We start from the raw sequence: 24,635 nt of genomic DNA, 5'->3' as shown, positions 1-24,635 counted from the left end.
AGCGGAAAATTTCACATAAAATTCCACAGGAATTCCGTCAATGCCAGGTGCCTTTCCCTTCGGGCTAGCCTTAACGGCGGCAGAAACATCAGCAGCTGTAAAACGCTCATTTAAAAGAAGTCTATCCTGACGCGTTAAAATTGAAGGCAGGTCGTGTAAAAACATCTGCAAGGAGGCGTCATGCAAAGGTTGAGATTGAAAGAGTTTAGAGTAGTGATCGTAAATTTCGTCCTTAATCACCCGACGATCCGAAGTTCTATGACCGTCACGCGTTATCCAGTCCGTGAATAAAAGTTTTTCACGCCGCAGTCGGGCTCGTCGTAAATGATACAATGATAGTGGTTCTTCCAAAGAGGGATCGAAAGGCCTGCTACGGACAACAGAGCCCTGCGCCTTCCGATGCAGATGGTTTAAAATCTGCGTTTTAATTTTCCGTAACATGGGAAGGAGGTCAGGGCGGTCGGTAACCCGAGTAATTAAATCCTGTAAACAATCGCGATAAAAATTAACCGTCATCATGTCCCAATGGGCCTTGTCACGACAGTAATTTATGAGCAAAGTACGAAGAGCCGGTTTAGCGTGACGGAGCCACCACGCGACAGTAGAACACGCCTGTGGGCGGCTCTGAAGAAGTTGGCGCCACAACAAATGTACCTGTTCGACAAGACTGACGTCATCCAAAACACTAACATTGAATTTCCAATAGGATCGCGTACGGTCCGGGCGAACAGACGGGACATTAAAAGCACACAAATAACCACAATGATCCGAAAAAACGACGGGGGCAACTTCGGCCTGCAAGATTTGTGCAGTAAGGTCCGACGAGACATAAATTCTATCCAACCTACTATGCCCAGTAGGATAAAAATAAGTAAAACCTGTAGCAGTCGGACTAAAACGAAGCCACGTGTCCTCAAGTTTAAAAGTGTCAACTAAAGTTTGCAGTGCTAGACACTTATGTGCCGTCGGTTCCTGGTCGGCAACACGCAAGACACAATTAAAATCACCGCCTAAGATGATCCGTCGGTGGTTTCGATGGAAGAACTGACATAAATCATGATTGAAAAAAGTATCCCTCAGACGTTTGTTGTGAGTTCCAGAGGGGGCGTACACGTTAACAAAAAATATGTCGCAGATGACACATGCCAACCCTCGTCCATTTGGTAAAATTTCTACGTGTTTATACTCTAAACCGGGCGCGATTAAAATAGCCGTACCAATGGTCGTTTCCGGATCAATATTAAGAATAACATTATAGGCAGTAAGGTGCGGGACAACGTCAGCTGTAAGTTCTTGAAGGAAAACCACATCACAACGAGCAGATTGCAAAAAATGTAAAAGGGCGTCAATTTTACGGACACTGCGGATTTGATTAACATTAAGTGTGAGGACGCGTAACTGGTGGAATGCACGCGTCAGGATGGACTCTGTAACTTAAGCGGAACTAGAAGAAATGATCTTCCTCCACATCCTCAGACCACTGCATGGTGTCCGCAGGAGAAGGTACGGCGTCCGGGACGGCCCGGGAAGCGGGGGCGGGGGGCACTGACACAGGCGGACCGTGCACGAAAGGTGCTTCGCGACGCTCTTGAACCAAGGAGTCCGTTAATCCCTCAACGGCCTGTTCGAAGGAAACGCCGTCGCCCTCAGTGGGCGCCGTTTTCGAACGTTTCTTAGACCGCCTACGCTTCGGTTTGGGATCGGTAGGGGCGGACTGGGTGGAAACTTGAGACACCTCGCTTTCAGCGCTGCTAGCATCCGCCTCACCAGAAGTGGACAGGCCGGGTTGTGTCGGCAATTTCCGCTTGTCTGTCGGCGGGGCGGGGACGGTAATCGGCCGGGGCGACTCGACCAACATTTCAGAAGACTCCCCAACAGGCACGGTCGGGACACTGACAGCTGACAAATCAGCAAGACCGACTTCGCGAGGGGTCTGTTCGGTAGATAAACTTTGTTCCGACACAACCGGGGGCACGACAACTGTCGGCAGAGTCACATTATCGGACACAGGAGGGGACTCGACCAACATTTCAGAAAACTCCCTAACAGGCACATCCGGAACACTGACGGCTGACAAATCAGCGATACTGACTTCGCGAGGGGTGCGTTCGGCAGGTAAACTTTGTTCCGACACAACCGGGGGCACGACAACTGTCGGCTGAGTCACAACATCGGACACAGGAGCCACAGCCGCAGGAGCGGCGGAAGCCTGTCGGTCGGTCGGGGCGAGCGAGGGGGGTCCAACCAACGCGCCTGCATACGTGGTGTTGACAACAGCTTCGCGCGGTAGCTGCGCCGGCCTGCGTAAAGTGCAGGTTTGTCGTAAATGATCTGTTTTGCCACACACAGAACACGTCTGCGGCTGCCCACTATAGCTGAGGAAAGCTCGCGTGCCAGCAATGATCAGATACGACGGGATATGTTTCTTTAAATCTACACGTACTGTCCGAACACCACTCAGAACCCGATACCTAAAACCTGCAGGCCACACATCATTCTCCACACTAAGAACGGTGCCAAATTCGCCAAGTTTACGAGCAATGGCCTCATTTGGGCACTCAAAAGGAACATTATAAACCTTCACACTTCGAATGCCGAAGCCTGCCGGCAGTATCAACACGTCAGACAAAGCACCGTCCACGTGCTTGAATTTCTTAACGCCACCACTTTCGGTAACTAGCTTATCGACAAAATCCTCGTTCGGAAGTTTCAAAAAGACAGAGTTTTGAATAAAATCAAGCTGGATGCCGACCAAATCAGATTCGGGAATACGCAATTCCGAAAATACCCATTCGTGTACATCAAAAGGCGACGGCCTAGCCGCGTTCCTATCAAAAACACACTGTACGGAGTTAGCACGGTTCATAATAATGCGTCAATAAACTTACAGGAACTAGAAGAGAAGAGAGAACGCTGCGAGGCGCAGCACCAAACACACGACGAAGACACCGCCTGCAGCACACGAAGGCAGCAGCAGGCACGAGCCCAACACACGTCCGCTCGCCGCAACCACTCGGCCACGACTGCCTGTGGCAATATCGTCTTCCGACAAGTGAAAGTGACATCTTTAGAAGCAATCCGATGGCAGAAAGCGGCGTGGCCTCACTCTTTTCTCTAGTGTTTCCATTGCCAGCACATTAGCCGTTACGAAAGTGTATTAATTTTCGCCCAGACAGGGGCTTGAACCCAACACCCTTTGGTTGAAAACCTAACGCTCTACCGACTGAGCTACCGTACAGCTGCGTGGTGTGCGAGTGATTCACATGTCGTAATTACTGGCTTATGGCTCCAATGGCGACTTCACCGACTTCCCACTGACGCACCGCTGACGCTGCTTTTCTGTCGTCTTAAGCGGTGGACATACTTGCAAGTAGCTGCGAGATCTTAACAAAAGAAACGCTGCACCATTGCTTTTGCCGCACTCGAATGACTGAATTACGATTCTTAAAAAGAAATGAATGTTCGCTCTGTCCAACACTTCCAAGCACATCTGTGTACTCACAAACTCGGCGTCGGCGCGAGAAAATGACGGGAGCGCACTCGTGGGCCTGCGACGGCTTTCTGCAGTCCCAGCGTCAGTGCGAGGTGAACCGGTAGCCACAGGAAGCAGCGGCCGTTGCGAAACTCAGTATTCTTAAATTTTCGTCTTGTTGAGAGTGGCGTCATTGGTTTGCATCCGCGTTCACGTGTGTGAAAATATTTGCTGCTCTTTACGCAAAATCGCACGCAGCCGGTAGGACTCGAACCTACGCTCCCAGAGGGAATCTGATTTCGAGTCAGACGCCTTAACCACTCGGCCACGACTGCCGGTAGCGCGAGTTCTGCCGACACATGCAACTGCTACCGTTTAAAGCACTGTGGTGTCAGGAAACGGCGTAGTTGCATTCTTCTCCGTAGTGTTTCCACCTCTACTAGACGAATCACTACCAAAGTATTAAAATTTCCGCCCGGACAGGGACTTGAACCCTGGACCCTTAGGTTAAAAGCCTAATGCTCTACCGACTGAGCTATCCGGGCTCACAAGACGTTTGTAAAGCTTCCACGATACACAACTGCACATTGACTCATGTCCTTTACTGTTGTGCACTCGCTGCATGGAGCTGTAACTAATAAAACGTCGCCTGGATGCTGTCTACAAACTTATCGTGCTAAGCTCGTAACAGACTATCGAAGAATGCTGACACATGACGCAAGAACAAATTGCAGCAATCGTTACGTCTCATACGTTGGAGCAGAGGATTTACGTGTTCTGTCGACACTCACTGGGCAACTGGAAAATTCACAAGCATTTCGAATGCAATGTTTCCCACGTTTTCGCTCATTTCACGGTTCCGTTGGAGACGTTCTTCACGTCCTGACACAAAAAAGGGAACGCAATAGGTAGGACTTTTTTTATTTTCTTGCTTCCCAGGCATTTGCCTACTGTGTTCCTCTTATGGCATGCACTGGACAACCAGAACAGCTACAGGAGGGAGTCATTTTTGTTCTCGGCGGTAGTTACATTATCACAAACTCAGAGCAATTCCATTGGCGTCAGCTTCAAAACGAATGCATGCCGAAACCCGGGTCGAACCAGGGACCTTTAGATCTTCAGTCTAACGCTCTCCCAACTGAGCTATTTCGGCTGACGTTGAACGTCTCTGTTTTGCACGTCTTCGTTGACCTCTGCCCCGTCGCCAATTTCACAGTCATCTTCATCTGATAAGACACAGGGACGCTGAAAGGCGAGCAGCAGATGCAGTGAAGTACCACACACATTTCTTCTGCTTCCATCATCGTAACAAGCAAACACTTCGACTCGATTCATGTAATATTGACATCGCTGACGCTAGAAAACCTGTGCTATATCGATGCCACGTGCAACTCGTGTGCAAAGAACGAGACACAAGAAGCAGTGAGCCTCTCCAGCGTGTGAGAGGCAGCATCTAGCAGATACACACGGTAAAACATTTGACTTGCGCTAGCTCATAAATTGCTACACGTCATCGTCTGCAAGCTAAAATGGACACATCTGCACTGCCCAGAGAGGTGACACTTGCACTGACACCTGGTGGACGGCTGTGAGACGAGGAGATGAGCTGTGGCTTCTGGGCGCGACTGTAGCGCTGCACCCTGCACATTGCTGGCGATCCACGTGTTTAGTGGAGACGCAACCGCTAGGATGCAGCTGAACGTCCTTCTTCTGAGAGCGAGAAAATTTTCGCAGTCGGCAGGACTCGAACCTACGCTCCCAGAGGGAATCTGATTTCAAGTCAGACGCCTTAACCACTCTTTTTTTTTTTTTTATTTTTTTTTTACGCCTTAACCACTCTTTTTTTTTTTTTTACTTAACCACTTTTTTTTTTTTTTTATTAGTCAGACGCCTTAACCACTCTTTTTTTTTTTTTTTTTTTTAGATTTAACCACTCGGCCACTTTTTTTTTTTTTTAAAGAAACGCCTTAACCACTCTTTTTTTTTTTTTTTTTTGTTAAACCAAACATACCTTCTTGCAAGATCAGGCCAGGGCGGCGGTGGAGGCAAAGGGGGCAGGGGTCGCAATCCGAGGCCTGGCCACAGTGTCTCCCTCACCGTCCCAACCCGAGAAACGGGGAATAACGGAAAGAGTGGTGTGTTGTACTCTGTATTATTGTGTAACAGAGTATTGCTTTTTTTTTATGTAATTTTATTTTTTTCTTTTTTTTTCTTTTTTTTTTTTTTTTTTTTTTTTTTTAATGGAGTTCCTTTAGGAGAACAAAGATCCATCGTGGCCAGCGGAAACATGTCCAAAACGATGTTGCGAAAAAAAAATAACGTCCTCTGAAGGTGTGGAAAGAACATGAGGAAGGAAGAACGAAAACGCGAAACACAAAATAAAAAACCATTCTAGGAGGACAATGACCACAAGTAGGCAGCGGAGGCCCACCGCTACCATAGAAAGGCAAAAAATAGAGACTCTCAAAATAAAATAGAAATGAAAAACACAAACAAATAACCACACTAAACGTGCCAAATATGTCTGGCGCACGGGAATGGGGAAGTGTACGCAATTCCGGCAGCAACAAACATATTTCGTCTTCTCGATAAGTTTGATTTCCGTGCCCAAGAGGCAACCGTTTCAACGCAAATTATCTTTGAGCACCGTCACACAGTTTAGGGACAAGTTAATGACAGTCCTGCAATAGTCACAAAAAATGAAGTAAAGGTCAGCAATAGGGAACAAGCGTCAATCCAGGAGAGAAGAGCCAATATGGCAATCCTAAGGACAACCGCCCAAATGGCGGAAGATAAGTCGAGCCGGTGAGACAAATGAACTGTCATACATCAAGAAAATTAGAACAATATATCATTCCACACATTCCGCCAGAGGAAACAGTGGAATGGGAAGTACATAATCATGGCAGGAGAGAAATATGTAATTTGGTAAAGGCGGTCCGTAGAGGGACATCTAAAAATCGGGCATAATTGGAAACACACTGCGGATTTCGTTGCTCCCGTCCATAGTAGTCCCAAAGATACGTCAAAAACTGCAAGCGATCCATGAGGCGGAGAGAGAAAATCGCATGTGCTGCATGCGCGGCGATCCACACGGTAGCGTTTCTCTTGGTGGCAGGATACGGCCGCCAGTCGGGAACCAGGATATACGAAGGTTGTATGGCACTTGGGGTAGTCCTATTAATCAACGCCAACATCTCACGGGTGGCAGCCCATACCTCGTGAAACTGGGGGCACACAAAACGGTGTTCGATCGTGTCCTCAGCCGCGCACCGCCCACAGATGCCACTCGGGAGGAGATTGATTGCGTGGAGTTTCGCATTCGTGGCAACGGTGCGATTCACAACTTTATACCAAGTGTCCCGAACATCTGATGTCAACAATTTACTGGAAATGTTGGACCACACCGTCCGCCAATCGTATTGCGGCAGCCTCAACTCCCATTTGTTAGTCGGCGGAGTTCCGCGGAGGGCCTCTGCGATCGCGCTGACGTTACCCCTGCGCCGATCGTCACCTATCAGATAGCTAGTGTGGAGGAAGTACTGGCGAACGAAATTCAATTTGTACGGGATAGCCTGGATAGAGACAGGCGCGCGGAGAGAAGCAGGGCGGTAAAGGTCGAAGAGTACCGACGTGGGGCCAAGCCCCGCATGGGCTATTACACAGTTAGTTCGGTGGAGCAAAAGGGCAGCACACTTGGAAGGAAAATCAACCAGACCGATGCCGCCCCTGTCCGGCGGGAGCGTGCAAATATTGTAGGCGACCTTAAAGATTTCGCCTCGCCAGACCAGCCAAGAAACAGCATGCTTGATGGCCCGTTCGATCTCCTTCGGCACCGGCAAAACTTGAGCCAGGTACCAGGCCTTGGCCAACATCTGGGTATTAACAACCGAAACTCTATCCAGCAAAGACAAATTTCGTTTGGCGGCAGCCTGAGTCGCCGCTCGAACAGAATATAAGACCGCGCGCCAGTTTAGCACTGCCATTTGTTGTACATTTGCCGTCATCTGGATCCCGAGAATCTTATGTCGTAACTTGACGGTATACCAATCACGACGGACAGCCCTCATGGTCGCAGTAAGCGGCAGCAAGATGGACTTACGGGGGTTCACAACCGCACCCGATGCCGATTCAAATTGGTGAAGAATGAGACGGAGCGAATCAATATCGTCGGGACTTTGGATAAAAACTCCCAAGTCATCCGCATACGCCCGACAGACAAGCGAACCCGTACCAAACGGGACACCGTGGCAAACATTCGTTAGTTTACGGAGTAGAGGATCCAGCGCTAAAACGAATAAGCCCATGGAAAGCGGGCACCCTTGGCGGACGGATCTGTTCATCCTGAGGACATCACCGGCCTGGCCATGAAAAAGGATTCGGGAAGTGGCCGATTTCAGAAGGTTAGATATCACATGCGTGAATTTTAAACCAAATCCAAACTTATACATGACCCGCCGCAAGTAGTCGTGACTAATTCGATCGAATGCATTATGAAAATCAATGGAAAGTATCGCAGCCCGGCCGCCACGACGTGACGAGGCAGAAGCGATACATTCTCGATACGCCAGGACGGCATCAAATATATTCCGTCCAGGTACTGCACACGATTGAGAAGGACTAATGACGGTCTTCAACGCCGGCCGCAAACGGTGTGAAAAGCAGCGTGCTATGATTTTATAATCGGCGTTTAATAGAGTAATCGGCCGTAAAGTCACCGCACTTTGGATGCCAGTGGTCTTCGGGATGAGGACGATGAGCCCCTCTAAAAAGTCTTCCGGCACATCGAGACCATTATGTATTTCATTAACAATGGCAACGAAAGTATCAGTTAAAAGAGCGGAAAATTTCACATAAAATTCCACAGGAATTCCGTCAATGCCAGGTGCCTTTCCCTTCGGGCTAGCCTTAACGGCGGCAGAAACATCAGCAGCTGTAAAACGCTCATTTAAAAGAAGTCTATCCTGACGCGTTAAAATTGAAGGCAGGTCGTGTAAAAACATCTGCAAGGAGGCGTCATGCAAAGGTTGAGATTGAAAGAGTTTAGAGTAGTGATCGTAAATTTCGTCCTTAATCACCCGACGATCCGAAGTTCTATGACCGTCACGCGTTATCCAGTCCGTGAATAAAAGTTTTTCACGCCGCAGTCGGGCTCGTCGTAAATGATACAATGATAGTGGTTCTTCCAAAGAGGGATCGAAAGGCCTGCTACGGACAACAGAGCCCTGCGCCTTCCGATGCAGATGGTTTAAAATCTGCGTTTTAATTTTCCGTAACATGGGAAGGAGGTCAGGGCGGTCGGTAACCCGAGTAATTAAATCCTGTAAACAATCGCGATAAAAATTAACCGTCATCATGTCCCAATGGGCCTTGTCACGACAGTAATTTATGAGCAAAGTACGAAGAGCCGGTTTAGCGTGACGGAGCCACCACGCGACAGTAGAACACGCCTGTGGGCGGCTCTGAAGAAGTTGGCGCCACAACAAATGTACCTGTTCGACAAGACTGACGTCATCCAAAACACTAACATTGAATTTCCAATAGGATCGCGTACGGTCCGGGCGAACAGACGGGACATTAAAAGCACACAAATAACCACAATGATCCGAAAAAACGACGGGGGCAACTTCGGCCTGCAAGATTTGTGCAGTAAGGTCCGACGAGACATAAATTCTATCCAACCTACTATGCCCAGTAGGATAAAAATAAGTAAAACCTGTAGCAGTCGGACTAAAACGAAGCCACGTGTCCTCAAGTTTAAAAGTGTCAACTAAAGTTTGCAGTGCTAGACACTTATGTGCCGTCGGTTCCTGGTCGGCAACACGCAAGACACAATTAAAATCACCGCCTAAGATGATCCGTCGGTGGTTTCGATGGAAGAACTGACATAAATCATGATTGAAAAAAGTATCCCTCAGACGTTTGTTGTGAGTTCCAGAGGGGGCGTACACGTTAACAAAAAATATGTCGCAGATGACACATGCCAACCCTCGTCCATTTGGTAAAATTTCTACGTGTTTATACTCTAAACCGGGCGCGATTAAAATAGCCGTACCAATGGTCGTTTCCGGATCAATATTAAGAATAACATTATAGGCAGTAAGGTGCGGGACAACGTCAGCTGTAAGTTCTTGAAGGAAAACCACATCACAACGAGCAGATTGCAAAAAATGTAAAAGGGCGTCAATTTTACGGACACTGCGGATTTGATTAACATTAAGTGTGAGGACGCGTAACTGGTGGAATGCACGCGTCAGGATGGACTCTGTAACTTAAGCGGAACTAGAAGAAATGATCTTCCTCCACATCCTCAGACCACTGCATGGTGTCCGCAGGAGAAGGTACGGCGTCCGGGACGGCCCGGGAAGCGGGGGCGGGGGGCACTGACACAGGCGGACCGTGCACGAAAGGTGCTTCGCGACGCTCTTGAACCAAGGAGTCCGTTAATCCCTCAACGGCCTGTTCGAAGGAAACGCCGTCGCCCTCAGTGGGCGCCGTTTTCGAACGTTTCTTAGACCGCCTACGCTTCGGTTTGGGATCGGTAGGGGCGGACTGGGTGGAAACTTGAGACACCTCGCTTTCAGCGCTGCTAGCATCCGCCTCACCAGAAGTGGACAGGCCGGGTTGTGTCGGCAATTTCCGCTTGTCTGTCGGCGGGGCGGGGACGGTAATCGGCCGGGGCGACTCGACCAACATTTCAGAAGACTCCCCAACAGGCACGGTCGGGACACTGACAGCTGACAAATCAGCAAGACCGACTTCGCGAGGGGTCTGTTCGGTAGATAAACTTTGTTCCGACACAACCGGGGGCACGACAACTGTCGGCAGAGTCACATTATCGGACACAGGAGGGGACTCGACCAACATTTCAGAAAACTCCCTAACAGGCACATCCGGAACACTGACGGCTGACAAATCAGCGATACTGACTTCGCGAGGGGTGCGTTCGGCAGGTAAACTTTGTTCCGACACAACCGGGGGCACGACAACTGTCGGCTGAGTCACAACATCGGACACAGGAGCCACAGCCGCAGGAGCGGCGGAAGCCTGTCGGTCGGTCGGGGCGAGCGAGGGGGGTCCAACCAACGCGCCTGCATACGTGGTGTTGACAACAGCTTCGCGCGGTAGCTGCGCCGGCCTGCGTAAAGTGCAGGTTTGTCGTAAATGATCTGTTTTGCCACACACAGAACACGTCTGCGGCTGCCCACTATAGCTGAGGAAAGCTCGCGTGCCAGCAATGATCAGATACGACGGGATATGTTTCTTTAAATCTACACGTACTGTCCGAACACCACTCAGAACCCGATACCTAAAACCTGCAGGCCACACATCATTCTCCACACTAAGAACGGTGCCAAATTCGCCAAGTTTACGAGCAATGGCCTCATTTGGGCACTCAAAAGGAACATTATAAACCTTCACACTTCGAATGCCGAAGCCTGCCGGCAGTATCAACACGTCAGACAAAGCACCGTCCACGTGCTTGAATTTCTTAACGCCACCACTTTCGGTAACTAGCTTATCGACAAAATCCTCGTTCGGAAGTTTCAAAAAGACAGAGTTTTGAATAAAATCAAGCTGGATGCCGACCAAATCAGATTCGGGAATACGCAATTCCGAAAATACCCATTCGTGTACATCAAAAGGCGACGGCCTAGCCGCGTTCCTATCAAAAACACACTGTACGGAGTTAGCACGGTTCATAATAATGCGTCAATAAACTTACAGGAACTAGAAGAGAAGAGAGAACGCTGCGAGGCGCAGCACCAAACACACGACGAAGACACCGCCTGCAGCACACGAAGGCAGCAGCAGGCACGAGCCCAACACACGTCCGCTCGCCGCAACCACTCGGCCACGACTGCCTGTGGCAATATCGTCTTCCGACAAGTGAAAGTGACATCTTTAGAAGCAATCCGATGGCAGAAAGCGGCGTGGCCTCACTCTTTTCTCTAGTGTTTCCATTGCCAGCACATTAGCCGTTACGAAAGTGTATTAATTTTCGCCCAGACAGGGGCTTGAACCCAACACCCTTTGGTTGAAAACCTAACGCTCTACCGACTGAGCTACCGTACAGCTGCGTGGTGTGCGAGTGATTCACATGTCGTAATTACTGGCTTATGGCTCCAATGGCGACTTCACCGACTTCCCACTGACGCACCGCTGACGCTGCTTTTCTGTCGTCTTAAGCGGTGGACATACTTGCAAGTAGCTGCGAGATCTTAACAAAAGAAACGCTGCACCATTGCTTTTGCCGCACTCGAATGACTGAATTACGATTCTTAAAAAGAAATGAATGTTCGCTCTGTCCAACACTTCCAAGCACATCTGTGTACTCACAAACTCGGCGTCGGCGCGAGAAAATGACGGGAGCGCACTCGTGGGCCTGCGACGGCTTTCTGCAGTCCCAGCGTCAGTGCGAGGTGAACCGGTAGCCACAGGAAGCAGCGGCCGTTGCGAAACTCAGTATTCTTAAATTTTCGTCTTGTTGAGAGTGGCGTCATTGGTTTGCATCCGCGTTCACGTGTGTGAAAATATTTGCTGCTCTTTACGCAAAATCGCACGCAGCCGGTAGGACTCGAACCTACGCTCCCAGAGGGAATCTGATTTCGAGTCAGACGCCTTAACCACTCGGCCACGACTGCCGGTAGCGCGAGTTCTGCCGACACATGCAACTGCTACCGTTTAAAGCACTGTGGTGTCAGGAAACGGCGTAGTTGCATTCTTCTCCGTAGTGTTTCCACCTCTACTAGACGAATCACTACCAAAGTATTAAAATTTCCGCCCGGACAGGGACTTGAACCCTGGACCCTTAGGTTAAAAGCCTAATGCTCTACCGACTGAGCTATCCGGGCTCACAAGACGTTTGTAAAGCTTCCACGATACACAACTGCACATTGACTCATGTCCTTTACTGTTGTGCACTCGCTGCATGGAGCTGTAACTAATAAAACGTCGCCTGGATGCTGTCTACAAACTTATCGTGCTAAGCTCGTAACAGACTATCGAAGAATGCTGACACATGACGCAAGAACAAATTGCAGCAATCGTTACGTCTCATACGTTGGAGCAGAGGATTTACGTGTTCTGTCGACACTCACTGGGCAACTGGAAAATTCACAAGCATTTCGAATGCAATGTTTCCCACGTTTTCGCTCATTTCACGGTTCCGTTGGAGACGTTCTTCACGTCCTGACACAAAAAAGGGAACGCAATAGGTAGGACTTTTTTTATTTTCTTGCTTCCCAGGCATTTGCCTACTGTGTTCCTCTTATGGCATGCACTGGACAACCAGAACAGCTACAGGAGGGAGTCATTTTTGTTCTCGGCGGTAGTTACATTATCACAAACTCAGAGCAATTCCATTGGCGTCAGCTTCAAAACGAATGCATGCCGAAACCCGGGTCGAACCAGGGACCTTTAGATCTTCAGTCTAACGCTCTCCCAACTGAGCTATTTCGGCTGACGTTGAACGTCTCTGTTTTGCACGTCTTCGTTGACCTCTGCCCCGTCGCCAATTTCACAGTCATCTTCATCTGATAAGACACAGGGACGCTGAAAGGCGAGCAGCAGATGCAGTGAAGTACCACACACATTTCTTCTGCTTCCATCATCGTAACAAGCAAACACTTCGACTCGATTCATGTAATATTGACATCGCTGACGCTAGAAAACCTGTGCTATATCGATGCCACGTGCAACTCGTGTGCAAAGAACGAGACACAAGAAGCAGTGAGCCTCTCCAGCGTGTGAGAGGCAGCATCTAGCAGATACACACGGTAAAACATTTGACTTGCGCTAGCTCATAAATTGCTACACGTCATCGTCTGCAAGCTAAAATGGACACATCTGCACTGCCCAGAGAGGTGACACTTGCACTGACACCTGGTGGACGGCTGTGAGACGAGGAGATGAGCTGTGGCTTCTGGGCGCGACTGTAGCGCTGCACCCTGCACATTGCTGGCGATCCACGTGTTTAGTGGAGACGCAACCGCTAGGATGCAGCTGAACGTCCTTCTTCTGAGAGCGAGAAAATTTTCGCAGTCGGCAGGACTCGAACCTACGCTCCCAGAGGGAATCTGATTTCAAGTCAGACGCCTTAACCACTCGGCCACGACTGCCTGTGGCAATATCGTCTTCCGACAAGTGAAAGTGACATCTTTAGAAGCAATCCGATGGCAGAAAGCGGCGTGGCCTCACTCTTTTCTCTAGTGTTTCCATTGCCAGCACATTAGCCGTTACGAAAGTGTATTAATTTTCGCCCAGACAGGGGCTTGAACCCAACACCCTTTGGTTGAAAACCTAACGCTCTACCGACTGAGCTACCGTACAGCTGCGTGGTGTGCGAGTGATTCACATGTCGTAATTACTGGCTTATGGCTCCAATGGCGACTTCACCGACTTCCCACTGACGCACCGCTGACGCTGCTTTTCTGTCGTCTTAAGCGGTGGACATACTTGCAAGTAGCTGCAAGATCTTAACAAAAGAAACGCTGCACCATTGCTTTTGCCGCACTCGAATGACTGAATTACGATTCTTAAAAAGAAATGAATGTTCGCTCTGTCCAACACTTCCAAGCACATCTGTGTACTCACAAACTCGGCGTCGGCGCGAGAAAATGACGGGAGCGCACTCGTGGGCCTGCGACGGCTTTCTGCAGTCCCAGCGTCAGTGCGAGGTGAACCGGTAGCCACAGGAAGCAGCGGCCGTTGCGAAACTCAGTATTCTTAAATTTTCGTCTTGTTGAGAGTGGCGTCATTGGTTTGCATCCGCGTTCACGTGTGTGAAAATATTTGCTGCTCTTTACGCAAAATCGCACGCAGCCGGTAGGACTCGAACCTACGCTCCCAGAGGGAATCTGATTTCGAGTCAGACGCCTTAACCACTCGGCCACGACTGCCGGTAGCGCGAGTTCTGCCGACACATGCAACTGCTACCGTTTAAAGCACTGTGGTGTCAGGAAACGGCGTAGTTGCATTCTTCTCCGTAGTGTTTCCACCTCTACTAGACGAATCACTACCAAAGTATTAAAATTTCCGCCCGGACAGGGACTTGAACCCTGGACCCTTAGGTTAAAAGCCTAATGCTCTACCGACTGAGCTATCCGGGCTCACAAGACGTTTGTAAAGCTTCCACGATACACAACTGCACATTGACTCATGTCCTTTACTGTTGTGCACTCGCTGCATGGAGCTGTAACTAATAAAACGTCGCCTGGATGCTGTCTACAAACTTATCGTGCTAAGCTCGTAACAGACTATCGAAGAATGCTGACACATGACGCAAGAACAAATTGCAGCAATCGTTACGTCTCATACGTTGGAGCAGAGGATTTACGTGTTCTGTCGACACTCACTGGGCAACTGGAAAATTCACAAGCATTTCGAATGCAATGTTTCCCACGTTTTCGCTCATTTCACGGTTCCGTTGGAGACGTTCTTCACGTCCTGACACAAAAAAGGGAACGCAATAGGTAGGACTTTTTTTATTTTCTTGCTTCCCAGGCATTTGCCTACTGTGTTCCTCTTATGGCATGCACTGGACAACCAGAACAGCTACAGGAGGGAGTCATTTTTGTTCTCGGCGGTAGTTACATTATCACAAACTCAGAGCAATTCCATTGGCGTCAGCTTCAAAACGAATGCATGCCGAAACCCGGGATCGAACCAGGGACCTTTAGATCTTCAGTCTAACGCTCTCCCAACTGAGCTATTTCGGCTGACGTTGAACGTCTCTGTTTTGCACGTCTTCGTTGACCTCTGCCCCGTCGCCAATTTCACAGTCATCTTCATCTGATAAGACACAGGGACGCTGAAAGGCGAGCAGCAGATGCAGTGAAGTACCACACACATTTCTTCTGCTTCCATCATCGTAACAAGCAAACACTTCGACTCGATTCATGTAATATTGACTTCGCTGACGCTAGAAAACCTGTGCTATATCGATGCCACGTGCAACTCGTGTGCAAAGAACGAGACACAAGAAGCAGTGAGCCTCTCCAGCGTGTGAGAGGCAGCATCTAGCAGATACACACGGTAAAACATTTGACTTGCGCTAGCTCATAAATTGCTACACGTCATCGTCTGCAAGCTAAAATGGACACATCTGCACTGCCCAGAGAGGTGACACTTGCACTGACACCTGGTGGACGGCTGTGAGACGAGGAGATGAGCTGTGGCTTCTGGGCGCGACTGTAGCGCTGCACCCTGCACATTGCTGGCGATCCACGTGTTTAGTGGAGACGCAACCGCTAGGATGCAGCTGAACGTCCTTCTTCTGAGAGCGAGAAAATTTTCGCAGTCGGCAGGACTCGAACCTACGCTCCCAGAGGGAATCTGATTTCAAGTCAGACGCCTTAACCACTCGGCCACGACTGCCTGTGGCAATATCGTCTTCCGACAAGTGAAAGTGACATCTTTAGAAGCAATCCGATGGCAGAAAGCGGCGTGGCCTCACTCTTTTCTCTAGTGTTTCCATTGCCAGCACATTAGCCGTTACGAAAGTGTATTAATTTTCGCCCAGACAGGGGCTTGAACCCAACACCCTTTGGTTGAAAACCTAACGCTCTACCGACTGAGCTACCGTACAGCTGCGTGGTGTGCGAGTGATTCACATGTCGTAATTACTGGCTTATGGCTCCAATGGCGACTTCACCGACTTCCCACTGACGCACCGCTGACGCTGCTTTTCTGTCGTCTTAAGCGGTGGACATACTTGCAAGTAGCTGCAAGATCTTAACAAAAGAAACGCTGCACCATTGCTTTTGCCGCACTCGAATGACTGAATTACGATTCTTAAAAAGAAATGAATGTTCGCTCTGTCCAACACTTCCAAGCACATCTGTGTACTCACAAACTCGGCGTCGGCGCGAGAAAATGACGGGAGCGCACTCGTGGGCCTGCGACGGCTTTCTGCAGTCCCAGCGTCAGTGCGAGGTGAACCGGTAGCCACAGGAAGCAGCGGCCGTTGCGAAACTCAGTATTCTTAAATTTTCGTCTTGTTGAGAGTGGCGTCATTGGTTTGCATCCGCGTTCACGTGTGTGAAAATATTTGCTGCTCTTTACGCAAAATCGCACGCAGCCGGTAGGACTCGAACCTACGCTCCCAGAGGGAATCTGATTTCGAGTCAGACGCCTTAACCACTCGGCCACGACTGCCGGTAGCGCGAGTTCTGCCGACACATGCAACTGCTACCGTTTAAAGCACTGTGGTGTCAGGAAACGGCGTAGTTGCATTCTTCTCCGTAGTGTTTCCACCTCTACTAGACGAATCACTACCAAAGTATTAAAATTTCCGCCCGGACAGGGACTTGAACCCTGGACCCTTAGGTTAAAAGCCTAATGCTCTACCGACTGAGCTATCCGGGCTCACAAGACGTTTGTAAAGCTTCCACGATACACAACTGCACATTGACTCATGTCCTTTACTGTTGTGCACTCGCTGCATGGAGCTGTAACTAATAAAACGTCGCCTGGATGCTGTCTACAAACTTATCGTGCTAAGCTCGTAACAGACTATCGAAGAATGCTGACACATGACGCAAGAACAAATTGCAGCAATCGTTACGTCTCATACGTTGGAGCAGAGGATTTACGTGTTCTGTCGACACTCACTGGGCAACTGGAAAATTCACAAGCATTTCGAATGCAATGTTTCCCACGTTTTCGCTCATTTCACGGTTCCGTTGGAGACGTTCTTCACGTCCTGACACAAAAAAGGGAACGCAATAGGTAGGACTTTTTTTATTTTCTTGCTTCCCAGGCATTTGCCTACTGTGTTCCTCTTATGGCATGCACTGGACAACCAGAACAGCTACAGGAGGGAGTCATTTTTGTTCTCGGCGGTAGTTACATTATCACAAACTCAGAGCAATTCCATTGGCGTCAGCTTCAAAACGAATGCATGCCGAAACCCGGGATCGAACCAGGGACCTTTAGATCTTCAGTCTAACGCTCTCCCAACTGAGCTATTTCGGCTGACGTTGAACGTCTCTGTTTTGCACGTCTTCGTTGACCTCTGCCCCGTCGCCAATTTCACAGTCATCTTCATCTGATAAGACACAGGGACGCTGAAAGGCGAGCAGCAGATGCAGTGAAGTACCACACACATTTCTTCTGCTTCCATCATCGTAACAAGCAAACACTTCGACTCGATTCATGTAATATTGACTTCGCTGACGCTAGAAAACCTGTGCTATATCGATGCCACGTGCAACTCGTGTGCAAAGAACGAGACACAAGAAGCAGTGAGCCTCTCCAGCGTGTGAGAGGCAGCATCTAGCAGATACACACGGTAAAACATTTGACTTGCGCTAGCTCATAAATTGCTACACGTCATCGTCTGCAAGCTAAAATGGACACATCTGCACTGCCCAGAGAGGTGACACTTGCACTGACACCTGGTGGACGGCTGTGAGACGAGGAGATGAGCTGTGGCTTCTGGGCGCGACTGTAGCGCTGCACCCTGCACATTGCTGGCGATCCACGTGTTTAGTGGAGACGCAACCGCTAGGATGCAGCTGAACGTCCTTCTTCTGAGAGCGAGAAAATTTTCGCAGTCGGCAGGACTCGAACCTACGCTCCCAGAGGGAATCTGATTTCAAGTCAGACGCCTTAACCACTCGGCCACGACTGCCTGTGGCAATATCGTCTTCCGACAAGTGAAAGTGACATCTTTAGAAGCAATCCGATGGCAGAAAGCGGCGTGGCCTCACTCTTTTCTCTAGTGTTTCCATTGCCAGCACATTAGCCGTTACGAAAGTGTATTAATTTTCGCCCAGACAGGGGCTTGAACCCAACACCCTTTGGTTGAAAACCTAACGCTCTACCGACTGAGCTACCGTACAGCTGCGTGGTGTGCGAGTGATTCACATGTCGTAATTACTGGCTTATGGCTCCAATGGCGACTTCACCGACTTCCCACTGACGCACCGCTGACGCTGCTTTTCTGTCGTCTTAAGCGGTGGACATACTTGCAAGTAGCTGCAAGATCTTAACAAAAGAAACGCTGCACCATTGCTTTTGCCGCACTCGAATGACTGAATTACGATTCTTAAAAAGAAATGAATGTTCGCTCTGTCCAACACTTCCAAGCACATCTGTGTACTCACAAACTCGGCGTCGGCGCGAGAAAATGACGGGAGCGCACTCGTGGGCCTGCGACGGCTTTCTGCAGTCCCAGCGTCAGTGCGAGGTGAACCGGTAGCCACAGGAAGCAGCGGCCGTTGCGAAACTCAGTATTCTTAAATTTTCGTCTTGTTGAGAGTGGCGTCATTGGTTTGCATCCGCGTTCACGTGTGTGAAAATATTTGCTGCTCTTTACGCAAAATCGCACGCAGCCGGTAGGACTCGAACCTACGCTCCCAGAGGGAATCTGATTTCGAGTCAGACGCCTTAACCACTCGGCCACGACTGCCGGTAGCGCGAGTTCTGCCGACACATGCAACTGCTACCGTTTAAAGCACTGTGGTGTCAGGAAACGGCGTAGTTGCATTCTTCTCCGTAGTGTTTCCACCTCTACTAGACGAATCACTACCAAAGTATTAAAATTTCCGCCCGGACAGGGACTTGAACCCTGGACCCTTAGGTTAAAAGCCTAATGCTCTACCGACTGAGCTATCCGGGCTCACAAGACGTTTGTAAAGCTTCCACGATACACAACTGCACATTGACTCATGTCCTTTACTGTTGTGCACTCGCTGCATGGAGCTGTAACTAATAAAACGTCGCCTGGATGCTGTCTACAAACTTATCGTGCTAAGCTCGTAACAGACTATCGAAGAATGCTGACACATGACGCAAGAACAAATTGCAGCAATCGTTACGTCTCATACGTTGGAGCAGAGGATTTACGTGTTCTGTCGACACTCACTGGGCAACTGGAAAATTCACAAGCATTTCGAATGCAATGTTTCCCACGTTTTCGCTCATTTCACGGTTCCGTTGGAGACGTTCTTCACGTCCTGACACAAAAAAGGGAACGCAATAGGTAGGACTTTTTTTATTTTCTTGCTTCCCAGGCATTTGCCTACTGTGTTCCTCTTATGGCATGCACTGGACAACCAGAACAGCTACAGGAGGGAGTCATTTTTGTTCTCGGCGGTAGTTACATTATCACAAACTCAGAGCAATTCCATTGGCGTCAGCTTCAAAACGAATGCATGCCGAAACCCGGGATCGAACCAGGGACCTTTAGATCTTCAGTCTAACGCTCTCCCAACTGAGCTATTTCGGCTGACGTTGAACGTCTCTGTTTTGCACGTCTTCGTTGACCTCTGCCCCGTCGCCAATTTCACAGTCATCTTCATCTGATAAGACACAGGGACGCTGAAAGGCGAGCAGCAGATGCAGTGAAGTACCACACACATTTCTTCTGCTTCCATCATCGTAACAAGCAAACACTTCGACTCGATTCATGTAATATTGACTTCGCTGACGCTAGAAAACCTGTGCTATATCGATGCCACGTGCAACTCGTGTGCAAAGAACGAGACACAAGAAGCAGTGAGCCTCTCCAGCGTGTGAGAGGCAGCATCTAGCAGATACACACGGTAAAACATTTGACTTGCGCTAGCTCATAAATTGCTACACGTCATCGTCTGCAAGCTAAAATGGACACATCTGCACTGCCCAGAGAGGTGACACTTGCACTGACACCTGGTGGACGGCTGTGAGACGAGGAGATGAGCTGTGGCTTCTGGGCGCGACTGTAGCGCTGCACCCTGCACATTGCTGGCGATCCACGTGTTTAGTGGAGACGCAACCGCTAGGATGCAGCTGAACGTCCTTCTTCTGAGAGCGAGAAAATTTTCGCAGTCGGCAGGACTCGAACCTACGCTCCCAGAGGGAATCTGATTTCAAGTCAGACGCCTTAACCACTCGGCCACGACTGCCTGTGGCAATATCGTCTTCCGACAAGTGAAAGTGACATCTTTAGAAGCAATCCGATGGCAGAAAGCGGCGTGGCCTCACTCTTTTCTCTAGTGTTTCCATTGCCAGCACATTAGCCGTTACGAAAGTGTATTAATTTTCGCCCAGACAGGGGCTTGAACCCAACACCCTTTGGTTGAAAACCTAACGCTCTACCGACTGAGCTACCGTACAGCTGCGTGGTGTGCGAGTGATTCACATGTCGTAATTACTGGCTTATGGCTCCAATGGCGACTTCACCGACTTCCCACTGACGCACCGCTGACGCTGCTTTTCTGTCGTCTTAAGCGGTGGACATACTTGCAAGTAGCTGCGAGATCTTAACAAAAGAAACGCTGCACCATTGCTTTTGCCGCACTCGAATGACTGAATTACGATTCTTAAAAAGAAATGAATGTTCGCTCTGTCCAACACTTCCAAGCACATCTGTGTACTCACAAACTCGGCGTCGGCGCGAGAAAATGACGGGAGCGCACTCGTGGGCCTGCGACGGCTTTCTGCAGTCCCAGCGTCAGTGCGAGGTGAACCGGTAGCCACAGGAAGCAGCGGCCGTTGCGAAACTCAGTATTCTTAAATTTTCGTCTTGTTGAGAGTGGCGTCATTGGTTTGCATCCGCGTTCACGTGTGTGAAAATATTTGCTGCTCTTTACGCAAAATCGCACGCAGCCGGTAGGACTCGAACCTACGCTCCCAGAGGGAATCTGATTTCGAGTCAGACGCCTTAACCACTCGGCCACGACTGCCGGTAGCGCGAGTTCTGCCGACACATGCAACTGCTACCGTTTAAAGCACTGTGGTGTCAGGAAACGGCGTAGTTGCATTCTTCTCCGTAGTGTTTCCACCTCTACTAGACGAATCACTACCAAAGTATTAAAATTTCCGCCCGGACAGGGACTTGAACCCTGGACCCTTAGGTTAAAAGCCTAATGCTCTACCGACTGAGCTATCCGGGCTCACAAGACGTTTGTAAAGCTTCCACGATACACAACTGCACATTGACTCATGTCCTTTACTGTTGTGCACTCGCTGCATGGAGCTGTAACTAATAAAACGTCGCCTGGATGCTGTCTACAAACTTATCGTGCTAAGCTCGTAACAGACTATCGAAGAATGCTGACACATGACGCAAGAACAAATTGCAGCAATCGTTACGTCTCATACGTTGGAGCAGAGGATTTACGTGTTCTGTCGACACTCACTGGGCAACTGGAAAATTCACAAGCATTTCGAATGCAATGTTTCCCACGTTTTCGCTCATTTCACGGTTCCGTTGGAGACGTTCTTCACGTCCTGACACAAAAAAGGGAACGCAATAGGTAGGACTTTTTTTATTTTCTTGCTTCCCAGGCATTTGCCTACTGTGTTCCTCTTATGGCATGCACTGGACAACCAGAACAGCTACAGGAGGGAGTCATTTTTGTTCTCGGCGGTAGTTACATTATCACAAACTCAGAGCAATTCCATTGGCGTCAGCTTCAAAACGAATGCATGCCGAAACCCGGGATCGAACCAGGGACCTTTAGATCTTCAGTCTAACGCTCTCCCAACTGAGCTATTTCGGCTGACGTTGAACGTCTCTGTTTTGCACGTCTTCGTTGACCTCTGCCCCGTCGCCAATTTCACAGTCATCTTCATCTGATAAGACACAGGGACGCTGAAAGGCGAGCAGCAGATGCAGTGAAGTACCACACACATTTCTTCTGCTTCCATCATCGTAACAAGCAAACACTTCGACTCGATTCATGTAATATTGACATCGCTGACGCTAGAAAACCTGTGCTATATCGATGCCACGTGCAACTCGTGTGCAAAGAACGAGACACAAGAAGCAGTGAGCCTCTCCAGCGTGTGAGAGGCAGCATCTAGCAGATACACACGGTAAAACATTTGACTTGCGCTAGCTCATAAATTGCTACACGTCATCGTCTGCAAGCTAAAATGGACACATCTGCACTGCCCAGAGAGGTGACACTTGCACTGACACCTGGTGGACGGCTGTGAGACGAGGAGATGAGCTGTGGCTTCTGGGCGCGACTGTAGCGCTGCACCCTGCACATTGCTGGCGATCCACGTGTTTAGTGGAGACGCAACCGCTAGGATGCAGCTGAACGTCCTTCTTCTGAGAGCGAGAAAATTTTCGCAGTCGGCAGGACTCGAACCTACGCTCCCAGAGGGAATCTGATTTCAAGTCAGACGCCTTAACCACTCGGCCACGACTGCCTGTGGCAATATCGTCTTCCGACAAGTGAAAGTGACATCTTTAGAAGCAATCCGATGGCAGAAAGCGGCGTGGCCTCACTCTTTTCTCTAGTGTTTCCATTGCCAGCACATTAGCCGTTACGAAAGTGTATTAATTTTCGCCCAGACAGGGGCTTGAACCCAACACCCTTTGGTTGAAAACCTAACGCTCTACCGACTGAGCTACCGTACAGCTGCGTGGTGTGCGAGTGATTCACATGTCGTAATTACTGGCTTATGGCTCCAATGGCGACTTCACCGACTTCCCACTGACGCACCGCTGACGCTGCTTTTCTGTCGTCTTAAGCGGTGGACATACTTGCAAGTAGCTGCAAGATCTTAACAAAAGAAACGCTGCACCATTGCTTTTGCCGCACTCGAATGACTGAATTACGATTCTTAAAAAGAAATGAATGTTCGCTCTGTCCAACACTTCCAAGCACATCTGTGTACTCACAAACTCGGCGTCGGCGCGAGAAAATGACGGGAGCGCACTCGTGGGCCTGCGACGGCTTTCTGCAGTCCCAGCGTCAGTGCGAGGTGAACCGGTAGCCACAGGAAGCAGCGGCCGTTGCGAAACTCAGTATTCTTAAATTTTCGTCTTGTTGAGAGTGGCGTCATTGGTTTGCATCCGCGTTCACGTGTGTGAAAATATTTGCTGCTCTTTACGCAAAATCGCACGCAGCCGGTAGGACTCGAACCTACGCTCCCAGAGGGAATCTGATTTCGAGTCAGACGCCTTAACCACTCGGCCACGACTGCCGGTAGCGCGAGTTCTGCCGACACATGCAACTGCTACCGTTTAAAGCACTGTGGTGTCAGGAAACGGCGTAGTTGCATTCTTCTCCGTAGTGTTTCCACCTCTACTAGACGAATCACTACCAAAGTATTAAAATTTCCGCCCGGACAGGGACTTGAACCCTGGACCCTTAGGTTAAAAGCCTAATGCTCTACCGACTGAGCTATCCGGGCTCACAAGACGTTTGTAAACCTTCCACGATACACAACTGCACATTGACTCATGTCCTTTACTGTTGTGCACTCGCTGCATGGAGCTGTAACTAATAAAACGTCGCCTGGATGCTGTCTACAAACTTATCGTGCTAAGCTCGTAACAGACTATCGAAGAATGCTGACACATGACGCAAGAACAAATTGCAGCAATCGTTACGTCTCATACGTTGGAGCAGAGGATTTACGTGTTCTGTCGACACTCACTGGGCAACTGGAAAATTCACAAGCATTTCGAATGCAATGTTTCCCACGTTTTCGCTCATTTCACGGTTCCGTTGGAGACGTTCTTCACGTCCTGACACAAAAAAGGGAACGCAATAGGTAGGACTTTTTTTATTTTCTTGCTTCCCAGGCATTTGCCTACTGTGTTCCTCTTATGGCATGCACTGGACAACCAGAACAGCTACAGGAGGGAGTCATTTTTGTTCTCGGCGGTAGTTACATTATCACAAACTCAGAGCAATTCCATTGGCGTCAGCTTCAAAACGAATGCATGCCGAAACCCGGGATCGAACCAGGGACCTTTAGATCTTCAGTCTAACGCTCTCCCAACTGAGCTATTTCGGCTGACGTTGAACGTCTCTGTTTTGCACGTCTTCGTTGACCTCTGCCCCGTCGCCAATTTCACAGTCATCTTCATCTGATAAGACACAGGGACGCTGAAAGGCGAGCAGCAGATGCAGTGAAGTACCACACACATTTCTTCTGCTTCCATCATCGTAACAAGCAAACACTTCGACTCGATTCATGTAATATTGACTTCGCTGACGCTAGAAAACCTGTGCTATATCGATGCCACGTGCAACTCGTGTGCAAAGAACGAGACACAAGAAGCAGTGAGCCTCTCCAGCGTGTGAGAGGCAGCATCTAGCAGATACACACGGTAAAACATTTGACTTGCGCTAGCTCATAAATTGCTACACGTCATCGTCTGCAAGCTAAAATGGACACATCTGCACTGCCCAGAGAGGTGACACTTGCA

At 49.3% G+C, this 24,635-nt stretch overlaps 26 non-coding genes across 26 annotated transcripts; all 26 read right to left on the bottom strand.

The window, feature by feature from the left end:
• Nucleotides 1–3,725: 3,725 nt before the first annotated feature.
• Trnas-cga (transfer RNA serine (anticodon CGA)) lies at nucleotides 3,726–3,807 on the bottom strand. The gene has a single exon. It is a non-coding gene; the product is annotated as a tRNA-Ser (tRNA).
• A 137-nt stretch (nucleotides 3,808–3,944) lies between these two features.
• Trnak-uuu (transfer RNA lysine (anticodon UUU)) lies at nucleotides 3,945–4,017 on the bottom strand. The gene has a single exon. It is a non-coding gene; the product is annotated as a tRNA-Lys (tRNA).
• Nucleotides 4,018–4,553: 536 nt separating this feature from the next.
• Nucleotides 4,554–4,625, bottom strand: Trnaf-gaa (transfer RNA phenylalanine (anticodon GAA)). The gene has a single exon. It is a non-coding gene; the product is annotated as a tRNA-Phe (tRNA).
• Nucleotides 4,626–12,035: 7,410 nt separating this feature from the next.
• On the bottom strand, nucleotides 12,036–12,117 carry Trnas-cga (transfer RNA serine (anticodon CGA)). Its single transcript has one exon. It is a non-coding gene; the product is annotated as a tRNA-Ser (tRNA).
• A 137-nt stretch (nucleotides 12,118–12,254) lies between these two features.
• Trnak-uuu (transfer RNA lysine (anticodon UUU)) lies at nucleotides 12,255–12,327 on the bottom strand. The gene has a single exon. It is a non-coding gene; the product is annotated as a tRNA-Lys (tRNA).
• A 536-nt stretch (nucleotides 12,328–12,863) lies between these two features.
• Nucleotides 12,864–12,935, bottom strand: Trnaf-gaa (transfer RNA phenylalanine (anticodon GAA)). The gene has a single exon. It is a non-coding gene; the product is annotated as a tRNA-Phe (tRNA).
• Nucleotides 12,936–13,511: 576 nt separating this feature from the next.
• Trnas-uga (transfer RNA serine (anticodon UGA)) lies at nucleotides 13,512–13,593 on the bottom strand. The gene has a single exon. It is a non-coding gene; the product is annotated as a tRNA-Ser (tRNA).
• Nucleotides 13,594–14,291: 698 nt separating this feature from the next.
• On the bottom strand, nucleotides 14,292–14,373 carry Trnas-cga (transfer RNA serine (anticodon CGA)). The gene has a single exon. It is a non-coding gene; the product is annotated as a tRNA-Ser (tRNA).
• Nucleotides 14,374–14,510: 137 nt separating this feature from the next.
• Trnak-uuu (transfer RNA lysine (anticodon UUU)) lies at nucleotides 14,511–14,583 on the bottom strand. Its single transcript has one exon. It is a non-coding gene; the product is annotated as a tRNA-Lys (tRNA).
• Nucleotides 14,584–15,119: 536 nt separating this feature from the next.
• Nucleotides 15,120–15,192, bottom strand: Trnaf-gaa (transfer RNA phenylalanine (anticodon GAA)). Its single transcript has one exon. It is a non-coding gene; the product is annotated as a tRNA-Phe (tRNA).
• Nucleotides 15,193–15,768: 576 nt separating this feature from the next.
• On the bottom strand, nucleotides 15,769–15,850 carry Trnas-uga (transfer RNA serine (anticodon UGA)). The gene has a single exon. It is a non-coding gene; the product is annotated as a tRNA-Ser (tRNA).
• Nucleotides 15,851–16,548: 698 nt separating this feature from the next.
• On the bottom strand, nucleotides 16,549–16,630 carry Trnas-cga (transfer RNA serine (anticodon CGA)). Its single transcript has one exon. It is a non-coding gene; the product is annotated as a tRNA-Ser (tRNA).
• Nucleotides 16,631–16,767: 137 nt separating this feature from the next.
• Trnak-uuu (transfer RNA lysine (anticodon UUU)) lies at nucleotides 16,768–16,840 on the bottom strand. Its single transcript has one exon. It is a non-coding gene; the product is annotated as a tRNA-Lys (tRNA).
• A 536-nt stretch (nucleotides 16,841–17,376) lies between these two features.
• Nucleotides 17,377–17,449, bottom strand: Trnaf-gaa (transfer RNA phenylalanine (anticodon GAA)). Its single transcript has one exon. It is a non-coding gene; the product is annotated as a tRNA-Phe (tRNA).
• Nucleotides 17,450–18,025: 576 nt separating this feature from the next.
• Trnas-uga (transfer RNA serine (anticodon UGA)) lies at nucleotides 18,026–18,107 on the bottom strand. The gene has a single exon. It is a non-coding gene; the product is annotated as a tRNA-Ser (tRNA).
• A 698-nt stretch (nucleotides 18,108–18,805) lies between these two features.
• Nucleotides 18,806–18,887, bottom strand: Trnas-cga (transfer RNA serine (anticodon CGA)). The gene has a single exon. It is a non-coding gene; the product is annotated as a tRNA-Ser (tRNA).
• A 137-nt stretch (nucleotides 18,888–19,024) lies between these two features.
• On the bottom strand, nucleotides 19,025–19,097 carry Trnak-uuu (transfer RNA lysine (anticodon UUU)). The gene has a single exon. It is a non-coding gene; the product is annotated as a tRNA-Lys (tRNA).
• Nucleotides 19,098–19,633: 536 nt separating this feature from the next.
• On the bottom strand, nucleotides 19,634–19,706 carry Trnaf-gaa (transfer RNA phenylalanine (anticodon GAA)). Its single transcript has one exon. It is a non-coding gene; the product is annotated as a tRNA-Phe (tRNA).
• Nucleotides 19,707–20,282: 576 nt separating this feature from the next.
• Trnas-uga (transfer RNA serine (anticodon UGA)) lies at nucleotides 20,283–20,364 on the bottom strand. The gene has a single exon. It is a non-coding gene; the product is annotated as a tRNA-Ser (tRNA).
• Nucleotides 20,365–21,062: 698 nt separating this feature from the next.
• Nucleotides 21,063–21,144, bottom strand: Trnas-cga (transfer RNA serine (anticodon CGA)). Its single transcript has one exon. It is a non-coding gene; the product is annotated as a tRNA-Ser (tRNA).
• A 137-nt stretch (nucleotides 21,145–21,281) lies between these two features.
• Nucleotides 21,282–21,354, bottom strand: Trnak-uuu (transfer RNA lysine (anticodon UUU)). Its single transcript has one exon. It is a non-coding gene; the product is annotated as a tRNA-Lys (tRNA).
• Nucleotides 21,355–21,890: 536 nt separating this feature from the next.
• On the bottom strand, nucleotides 21,891–21,963 carry Trnaf-gaa (transfer RNA phenylalanine (anticodon GAA)). The gene has a single exon. It is a non-coding gene; the product is annotated as a tRNA-Phe (tRNA).
• A 576-nt stretch (nucleotides 21,964–22,539) lies between these two features.
• Nucleotides 22,540–22,621, bottom strand: Trnas-uga (transfer RNA serine (anticodon UGA)). The gene has a single exon. It is a non-coding gene; the product is annotated as a tRNA-Ser (tRNA).
• A 698-nt stretch (nucleotides 22,622–23,319) lies between these two features.
• Trnas-cga (transfer RNA serine (anticodon CGA)) lies at nucleotides 23,320–23,401 on the bottom strand. The gene has a single exon. It is a non-coding gene; the product is annotated as a tRNA-Ser (tRNA).
• Nucleotides 23,402–23,538: 137 nt separating this feature from the next.
• Nucleotides 23,539–23,611, bottom strand: Trnak-uuu (transfer RNA lysine (anticodon UUU)). The gene has a single exon. It is a non-coding gene; the product is annotated as a tRNA-Lys (tRNA).
• A 536-nt stretch (nucleotides 23,612–24,147) lies between these two features.
• On the bottom strand, nucleotides 24,148–24,220 carry Trnaf-gaa (transfer RNA phenylalanine (anticodon GAA)). Its single transcript has one exon. It is a non-coding gene; the product is annotated as a tRNA-Phe (tRNA).
• Between the last annotated feature and the right edge of the window lie 415 nt (nucleotides 24,221–24,635).

This window comes from Schistocerca nitens, unplaced genomic scaffold (assembly GCF_023898315.1).
Source record: "Schistocerca nitens isolate TAMUIC-IGC-003100 unplaced genomic scaffold, iqSchNite1.1 HiC_scaffold_385, whole genome shotgun sequence".
Classification (NCBI taxonomy): domain Eukaryota; kingdom Metazoa; phylum Arthropoda; class Insecta; order Orthoptera; family Acrididae; genus Schistocerca; species Schistocerca nitens.
The sequence above is the reverse complement of the archived record's forward strand: the minus strand, read 5'-3'. Positions and strand labels throughout refer to the sequence as shown.